Source organism: Aegilops tauschii, chromosome 5 (assembly GCF_002575655.3).
Source record: "Aegilops tauschii subsp. strangulata cultivar AL8/78 chromosome 5, Aet v6.0, whole genome shotgun sequence".
Taxonomy (NCBI): Eukaryota; Viridiplantae; Streptophyta; class Magnoliopsida; order Poales; family Poaceae; genus Aegilops; species Aegilops tauschii.
The window spans coordinates 169,595,974-169,605,628 of NC_053039.3; positions in this window are offsets into that span (position 1 = coordinate 169,595,974).

Below are 9,655 nucleotides of genomic sequence, written 5' to 3' on the forward strand. Positions count from 1 at the left end.
CGGGTCAGTGGCGCGGCGAGGCCGCCGCCAGCGGGATGACGACGGCAGGGCGGATCGGGGCGATTCCGGCGACGAGCAGATCCGGGCGATCCCGATCTGGATCTCACCGAAGACCGGGTCGGCGGTGAGACCGAGTCAGGCAGGGCGATGGCGCGGGGACAGTGAGGAGCGGCGCCGAGCGATGCTGGAGGAGGCCGGCGGGCAACGGCGAGCGGGGTGGCGCACAGGAGGGCGGTATGGTCGGTTCCCAAGGAGAGGTCAGCGGCAACGGCGAGACGCTGGCGATCGGGCGCACCGGGGGAGCCCGGCGCGGGGCGGGACGAGCCGCTGGATCGGGCGCTCGGTGGCAATGTGGTGGCGTCTGGTTGGTGAAGGGTGGCGGCTGCGGCTGCGCTGACTGGCGGGCGACGCGACAAGTGGTGGGGCTGGGTTCGCCGGCGCGGAAAACGATGGGGAGGTGGCTGCAGGAGGTGGGAGGAGGCTAGGGGGTAGGTTTCCAAAAATGGACGAGGATGTGTCCATTTATAGGCAGGGGTGGCTAGGGTTTGAGTTTAGGGGTGTTTTTGGAGCCCTTCGATCTCGATCGGACGGTTCCGGACATGAGGGGGGTAGGTTGGGCCTAGTGGGCTGTGTGGAGGGGTTGGGCCGAGATGAGAGGGAAGAAGTGCAGCTCGACAATGGTTTCCGGATAACTAAAACATCCGACAAATAGACCGACTATAATGCCACTATATGTTTAACAGTTGGGCTATCAAACGAGCTCCGAATGCGACGAAATTTGGCAGGTGGTCTACCTACACTATAATAAGACCGTACGCCAACTTTCACCCCATTTTGTGAACATTTTATGCCACTTATAAAATAATATTTTGGAGGTGTCGCGGATGCGTGCGAGTGTGTCTGGGCTCAGAACGGACAAGGGAGAGAACTGGGAGACCCGAACAGATGCAAGTTTTGAAAAACATGCAGATGAAATGCACATGATGACATGGCAAAGTGCAACACGCAAGCGAATGACATGGCAATGACGGCGAATGAAACGGAAGACATCTGGCGCATCGGTCTCGGGGCGTTACACCAGTAGCACTGGGGAAGGGGCCCAAAATGTTGAGTCCCATGACCGAAAATGGACATGACAAAGGGATCATTTGTAGAGCTTGAGCAGGTTGAGGGATATTCTTGGAGTGGAACTGGCAGGCTTCACATCTGGTGACTAGCTCAATCGCATCTTGGAGGGCCACGGGCTAGTAGAAACCTTGCCGAAAAGCTTCTCCAACCTAGGATCTTGATCCAATATGGGAGCCGCACACGCCTTGGTGTATTTCTGCCAACAGTTCCTTCCCCTCTTCCCGACAATTGCACTTCAATTTCACACCATTGGGCCTCCTTCTGTATAATGTGTCATCGACAAACCGATACATACTGGCTCTCCGGGCTACTCTCTCAGCTTCTTCTTGCTCATCTGGAAGTTCTCCAGTTTGGAGGTAGCGGACGATGTGACGCGCCCAAGTTGGAGCTCATGTCTCGACAACTAGGACCAACGGCAACCCCTCACTCGTGGGAGAGCCTACCTCGACCACAAGGACGTGTGCTCCAGCGGAAGAGTGTAGCTCACCAAGCGAAGTGGGGTTATTCCCAGCAGCTTCTCTACCGGGGATCTCTGGAGGCCCTGCCGGTAAAGGCTTGTCGGAGTCCAGCTTCCGCCTTTTCCTAGGCATCATCAATGGAGATACTGATGGTTGTTTCAGATGAAGGACAAAGGTCCCTGGTTCCACAGGGAGCTTTTGTGCGGCACACTTTGACAAATAATCAGCAGTGCTGTTTTTCGCACATGGCACGTGCTCTGTTTGCAATCCGTCATAGTGTTCCTCCAACCTCCTCACTTCTTCGACATATTGCTCCATTAATGGACTCTAGTAATCCTTGTTAATCTGCCTCACCACAAGCTGGGAATCTCCACAGATGGTCAACTTCTTGATCCCCAACTCTACTCCAATCCTGAGCCCGCCAAGGAGCCCTTCATATTCTGCAGTGTTGTTGGTAGCTTTCTCCTGGGGAAAATGCATTTGGACCACATACTTGAGGTGCTCTCCGGTGGGCGCGACAAAGAGCATGCCAGCCCCTGCACCTTACAATGAGAAGGCACCATCGAAGTACATGATCCACTCTTGGGGTGCTTCCTTGCCGGGGATAATAATTTTGGCGTCTCTTCGTCTAGAGTAGGTGTCCATTCCGCAATGAACTCCGCCAGTGCTCTACTCTGAATGGTTGAGGTACTTTCATACATCGGAGCGAAACGTGACAACTCTAATGCCCATTGAACTATTCTGCTGGTGGCCCCAGGGTTCCTCAGTATGCGTTGCAAAGGGAAACAAGTGACAACTGTGATCTTGTGGGCTTGGAAGTAGTGGCACAGTTTCCTTGAGACGAAGATCAATTTCTGCACTCCAGAGTACCTTGACCTAGCCCCCTACAACAGGAAGCTAACAAAGTAAACTGGTCGCTGCACCACCTTCTTCTTTGCCGTGGCCTTGGGATTGCCTTCGCTATCCTGCTCTTCTTTCTGTGATCCATAGCCAACCTGCCGTGACTGGTTCACTTCTTTCTCTAGGGGGATAGTAGTTGCGGCTGCTCCCGCATCTACTTCCTACTGCACAACCAGCGCTGCACTAACCACTTGATTGGTTGCCGCTAAATATAGCAGCAACGACTCTTGTGGTTTTTGAGCGACCAAGGTGGGAGCAGAGGAAAGATAGGCTTTTAAGTCCCACAACGCTGCTTCTGCCTCCGGGGTCCACTTCATGGGCCCCGCCTTCTATAGAATTTTGAAGAATGATACAACGCGCTCGGCAGAGTTGGAAATGAACCTACTCAGCGCGGCAACACATCCAGTTAAACGCTCTTGTCCACGAGTGTCTTGGATGCTTGAATCTGCTCGACCGCTCTGATTTTGTCAGGGTTGTCCTCTATCCACCGGTGAGACACAAAGAAGCCAAGTAGCTTGCTGGAGGGAACGCCAAACATACACTTCTCAGGGTTCAATTTCAAGTTGATCTTGCGTAGGTTTGCAAAGGTCTCTTCCAAGTCCTGAATGAGCGTTGATCTGTCCTTTGTTTTGACCACTATGTCATCCATGTAAGCTTGAATATTTTGGTGTAACTAAGGCCCAAACACAATTTGCACTGCCCTTGCAAAAGTGGACCCAACGCTCTTTAACCCGAAGGGCATCCGTACAAAGCAGTTCGTGCCACATGGGGTTATGAAAGCGGTCTTCTCCTCGTCTTCCTTAGACATGAATATCTGATGGTACCTGGAGTATGCATCCAAGAAGGAAAGCAGATCGCACCCGGAAGTGGAATCCACAATCTGGTCGATACGCGGCATGGGGAAAGGGTCCTTCGGGCATGCCTTGTTCAGATCTCTGAAGTCTGTGCAAAGCCTCCATTCCACATTGGCCTCGCGCACCACCACTGGGTGCACCAACCACGTAAGATGCAACTCTCCTCCGACCAAATTAAACCATCCGCTTCAAGTTTCTGGATCTCTTCGAAAATGAATTGCTGCCGCTGCAAAGCTTGCTTCCTGATCTTCTACTTGACGGGCCGAGCATGAGGGCAGACGGCAAGGTGGTCCTCGATTACCTCCCTAGGAACATCGGGGATGTTAGATGGTTGCCAAGAAAACACATCGACATTCGCCCGCAGGAAGGCAACGAGCGCGCTTTCCTATTTGTCATTAATGGTGGAGCTGATGGTGAACCAACCATCAGCGCCAACCAGCCCTGCCGGGACCCTCTTCACAGCAGGCGAAGCAACCTTGGATTTCTTGCTAGTGGAACTCTCTGGCATATCATCGACGGGCGCGATGCACTCCGGAGAGGGACGCTTCGCAGATTCTTTGCTGGTAACCATGCTAGCTTTCTTTCCTTTCTTGTTTTCCCTGGTGGGAGCTCCAACTTCCACGGCCTCGGCAGCGACTTCATCCCGATACATCTTATCCACCGATATCATTGCATCTTTCGTGTCTGACAAGATTGACATGACGCCCATTGGCCCTGGCATCTTTAGAGTATTATAGGCATAGTGGGATGCCGCCATGAATTCTGCCAGAGCTGGACGGCCAAGAATCCCATTGTACGGCAAAGGAAGCTCGACCATGTTGAACACAATCTTCTCGGTCCGGTAGTACAATTCTCCTCCAAACGTCACCGTCAGTGTGATCTTTCCCTTAGGACGGCTCCTGCCGGGGTTGATTCCTTGAAACATGCCTGTAACCTTGAGCTCTTCGTCTGATATTTGCAACTTGCTGATTACCTTGGGGGAAATCAGATTCAAACCTGCCCCGCCAATGACCAACAGCTTCATGACCTTGAGGTTGTGGATTGTTGGTGAAACCAACAACGACAAGCACCCTACCGCGGTGGTGCGGTCATGGTGATCCTCTTCGTCAAAGATGATGGGCTTGCGAGACCATTTGAGTGGTTTCCGGGAATCTGCCACTGGCTCTACGACATTGACCTCACGCGCCCATGTTTAAGCTGGCTGTGAGAGGAGTGCAAAGATGCGCCTCCGTCAATGCACATGGCCTCAGTAGCTTTCTGGAACTCTTGCTCATTGGTTTCCTCTTCATCCCCTTCATCACTATCGTCATCACCTTCCTTCTTCTCATGGCCTCGAGCAGGTTTCTCTTGATGCCGTGAAGTCTTCCCACGATGGCCTCCTCTGCCACCTTGGCCTTTCCCACCAACACCTTCTTGGTCTCTTTCCTTGTCATGCTTCTCGTACTCAGCTTTCTGCTTCTTGACAAGTTACTCAACTTGGTGACACTCTTGGAGATCACGGCCCTTGGTCTGGTTTATCTTGCATTATGGTCCGTTAGCCTTCCCAGCCTTTTCGGCCAGTGCAGCCTCCTCGCAATCAGTGCACGCGGCAAATTCCTTGCCGGGGGCTTCGGTCTTGGCCTTCTTGACAGTACTAGGAGTGCCCCCTCAATAGCCAGTACTTCCTTTTCGTCAGATTACGGGTTCCGCAAACCCTTGAGAGGTTTGAACTCTGGGTTGCGAGCGAAGAGCTCAACCTCCCCAGTCTTGGGTCTTGGCCTTCTTGACAGTACTACGAGTGCCACCTTGAAGCATGCCTCCAGGTGGTTCCTGAACGCCTCCCTCGTGGCGTTCGCCAGGTCTGAGGCCCTCCAAAGGAGAGCCCCCGAGCCCAGACTAAGAGGGGCCCCGGGTGCACCTTCCTATGCGAGAGAGGGAGGCGCCCCGTCAGTGGGCGCAAGGCTTGAGGTGGCACCGCCGGACGCTCCGCCCTCCTGAGGTCCTTGGCGGAGCAGCTGCTTCTTCTTCTTGGGGACAGCCTTCGGAGGGTAGACGGCGCCTTTGTTGTTTGGGTCCTCGACCGCCGCAGCCTGGTAGGAGCGCTCGAGAGAGCAGACTGCATCCTTCTCCTCGCAGGTGACCGTGATGATGCCGCAGCTTCCTGGCATCTTGAGGACGTTGTAGCCATGGTGGGTCACAGCCATGAACTTGTCCAGGGCCGGGTAGCCGAGGATGGCGTTGTACGAGAGTCAAATGTGGGCGATATCGACGTCGATGAGCTCAGTGCAGTAGTTTTCGCTAGTGTCGAAGGTGACAGGGAGGCGGATCTGCCCAATCGGGGTGGTGGAGCCGTCGGTCACTCCTGAGAAAGGCATGGTGGGCTACAGCTGTCATAGGGCACCTGGTGAGGGAGTCCTGGATTAGGGGGTCCTCGGACTGCCGGACTATATACTTTGGCCGGACTGTTGGACTATGAAGATATAAGATTGAAGACTTCGTCCCGTGTCCGGATGGGACTCTCCTTTGCGTGGAAGGCAAGCTTGGCAATTCGGATATGTGGATCTCCTCCCTTGTAACCGACTCTGTGTAACCCTAGCCCCCTCCGGTGTCTATATAAACCAGAGGGTTTAGTCCGTAGGACAACAACAATCATAATCATAGGCTAGCTTCTAGGGTTTAGCCTCTACGATCTCGTGGTAGATCAACTCTTGTAATACTCATATCATCAAGATCAATCAAGCAGGAAGTAGGGTATTACCTCCACCGAGAGGGCCTGAACCTGGGTAAACATCGTGTCCCCCGCCTCCTGTTACCATCCGCCTTAGACGCACAGTTCGGGACCCCCTACCCGAGATCCGCCGGTTTTGACACCGACATTGGTGCTTTCATTGCGAGTTCCACCGTGCCGTCACGATAAAGGCTTGATGGCTCCTTCGATCATTGACAACGATGCGATCCAGGGCGAGGTTTTCCTCCCCGGACAGATCTTCGTATTCGGCGGCTTCCTACCGCGGGCCAACTCGGTTGGCCATTTGGAGCAGATCAAGAGCTACGCCCCTGGCCATCAGGTCAGGTTTGGAAACTTGAACTATACTGCCGACATCCGCAGAGACTTGATCTTCGACGGATTCGAGCCCATGTCAGGTGCACTGCACAGTCACGACGAGCATGACTTAGCTCCACCGTCGGACAGTGTTTGGGAGATCACACCTACAGCTACTCCAACCCTCAATCCGAAGCAGATCGTGCCGTCCGAGGACGGGTGGATAGACCCCGCCACGGAGGCCGCGGACTCAGCGGCGATAGATCCGAATGCTGACTTCACCTCCTATGAGACCTGTGTTGCCGGACACTTGGATTCGTCCCCGGCCACGGGCTCCGAACCGCCTGCGTCCATGCCTATCGAATCGGATTGGGCACCGATCATGGAGTTTTCCTCCGCGGATATCTTTCAGCACTCGCCCCTGGGCGACGTGCTAAATTCATTGAGGTCTCTCTCCTTGTCAGCGGACCCTTGGCCGAACTATGTCCGGCTTGAGTGGGAAGCGGACGACAAAGAAATTCGTTCCCCACCCACCACCCACTTAATAGCCACTGTCGACGACTTAACCGACATGCTCGATTTCTGCTCCGAAGACATCGACGGTATGGAAGATGATGCAGGAGACGAACAGGAACCACCGCCCACAGGGCGCTGGACTGCCACCTCATCATATGATATATACATGGTGGACACCCCCAAAGAAGGCGATGGCGATAAGGCAACGAAGGATAATCCCTCCGAGAAGCAACCCAAGCACCGGCGTCAGCAGCGCCGCTCTAAGCCCTGCCATAGAAAAAGCAGCGATACCGGCACAGAGACAATAACGCTACCGATAAAGCCAAAGACGAAAACAATCCCCTCCAGCCAGGCTTCGAGCAGGAGGACGGGCAAGCTAGCCCTAAAGAACAGGCAGCTGGCGGAGAATCTGAGGATGACAATTACATGCCCCTCTCCGAAGACGAGGTGAGCCTCGACGATGAAGAATTTATCGTGCCCGAGGATCCCGTCGAACATGAGCACTTTAAGTGCCGGCTTATAGCCACAGCAAAAAGCCTGAAGAAAAAGCTGCAGCAGCTTCAAGCTGACCAAGATCTGCTAGCAGATAGACGGACTGAGGTCCTGGCGGCCGAGGAATACGAACTCGAACGCCCAACCAAGAGTTACCCAAAGCGCAGGTTACTACCCCAACTCGAGGAGGAGGCAGTAAAACCTACACTACCACCGTACGATACGGCTGATCGGCCACCTCGTGGCCGAGACAGAGCGGCATATCAGCCCGAAGACCAGCCCGCACCCTGTCGCCTGTCAAACAAAAACACCAAGGCCCGGGGCAACACGCAGGACCTGCGAGACGCATTGAAAACTAAAGTAGGACATAAAAGATCGATCTACGGATCACGAGGGCGCCCCCCAACGCGTGACGACGACCGTCGCGTCGGATATAGTAACAAATCCGGCCGGGCCGAATACAGCGGACAAGACTCGTATGAACTGCGTCATGATATAGCCCGGCACAGAGGCGCCGCACACCCCCTATGCTTCACCGATGAAGTAATGGATCATGAATTCCCAGAAGGGTTTAAACCCGTGAACATTGAATCATATGATGGTACTACAGACCCCGCGGTATGGATAGATGACTTCTTCCTCCACATTCACATGGCCCGCAGGGATGATCTACACGCCATCAAGTATTTCCCGCTAAAACTCAAAGGGCTGGCTCGGCATTCGCTGAATAGCTTGCCGGCAAACTCCATCGGAAGTTGGGAGAACTTGGCAGAGGCATTCCTGGACAACTTCCAGGGCACTTATGTGTGACCACCAGATGCTGACGATTTAAGTCAGATAACACAATAGCCCGGAGAGTCAGCCAGGAAATTCTGGACTCGGTTCCTAACTAAAAAGAACCAAATTGTCGACTGTCCGGATGCCGAAGCCCTAGCGGCCTTTAAACATAACATCCGTGATGAGTGGCTCGCCTAACATCTCGGCCAAGAGAAGCCAAACTCCATGGCAGCCCTCACGACGCTTATGACCCGCTTCTGCGCGGGCGAAGATAGCTGATTGTCCCGTAGCAACAACACAGCAAGCAAACCCGGCACATCAGAGGCCAGAGATAGCAACGGCAAACCCCGACGCAACAAACACAAGCGCCGCAAATATGGTGAAAACGCCAAAGATACAGCAGTTAATGCCGGATTTAGTGGCTCTAAGTCCGGTCTGCGGAAAGGGCCACTCAAAAATAACAATTCGGGTCCATCCAGTCTGGACCGCATACTCGACCGCCAATGCCAAATTCATGGCACCCCAGGAACGCCAGCCACCCTTACCAACAGAGAATGTTGGGTCTTCAAACAAGCCGGCAGGGCAGGCGCCAAAAACAGAGATGGGGGGTCTCAAAGCGATGATGGCGACGAAGAGCCAAGACCACCAAGCACAGGAGGGCAAAAGAAATTTCCCCCGCAAATCCAAACGGTGAACGTGGTAAACAACACCCACATTCCCAACCCGGACCGGATGCGCACCCTTAGGGATGCCGACTTAACGGAACTAGCCGTCCCACAATATAAACTAGGGCCGGTCACCTTCAACTGCACGGATCGTCCGGCTAACGCCAATCAGGGCAATCCAGCCGGACTAGTCCTCGACCCAATAATTGACGGGTTCCACCTCACACGAGTCCTTATGGACGGAGGCAGCAGTCTAAACCTGCTTTACCAGGACACAGTGCGCAAGATGGGCATCGATCATTCGGTGATCAAACCCACTAAAGCCACTTTCAGAGGCATTATACCAGGTGTGGTAGCCAGCTATACAGGCTCCATCGCCCTTGAGGTAGTCTTCGGATCACCAGACAATTACCGTACCGAAGAGTTAATCTTCGAAATTGTCCCTTTTCGCATTGATTATCAGGCACTGCTCGGACGAACTGCGTTCGCTCGATTCAACACGGTGCCACATTACGCCTACCGTAAGCTCAAGATGCCCGGTCCACGTGGCGTCATCACGGTTAATGGCAAGGCCGAACTTTCCTTCGGCACCAACGAGTACACCGCTGCCTTAACAGCAGAAGCAACGAGCAGCACCTTGCAGCCGAACCTCGAGTCGACGGCCAGGCTCCCGAACACCGCCAAAGGACTCCGAACTACTTCGTGGCAGGTTAGCCCGGCTCGTCCAGAGCTCAATTAAACACTCCGGCGAAGGCCAGGACAGGCCGGACACAGCGGCTCAACCGCTCTCCGGCACACAAACATTTCTTACATTTCCTTTGCAGGTTCACCTTTGCGCCGACC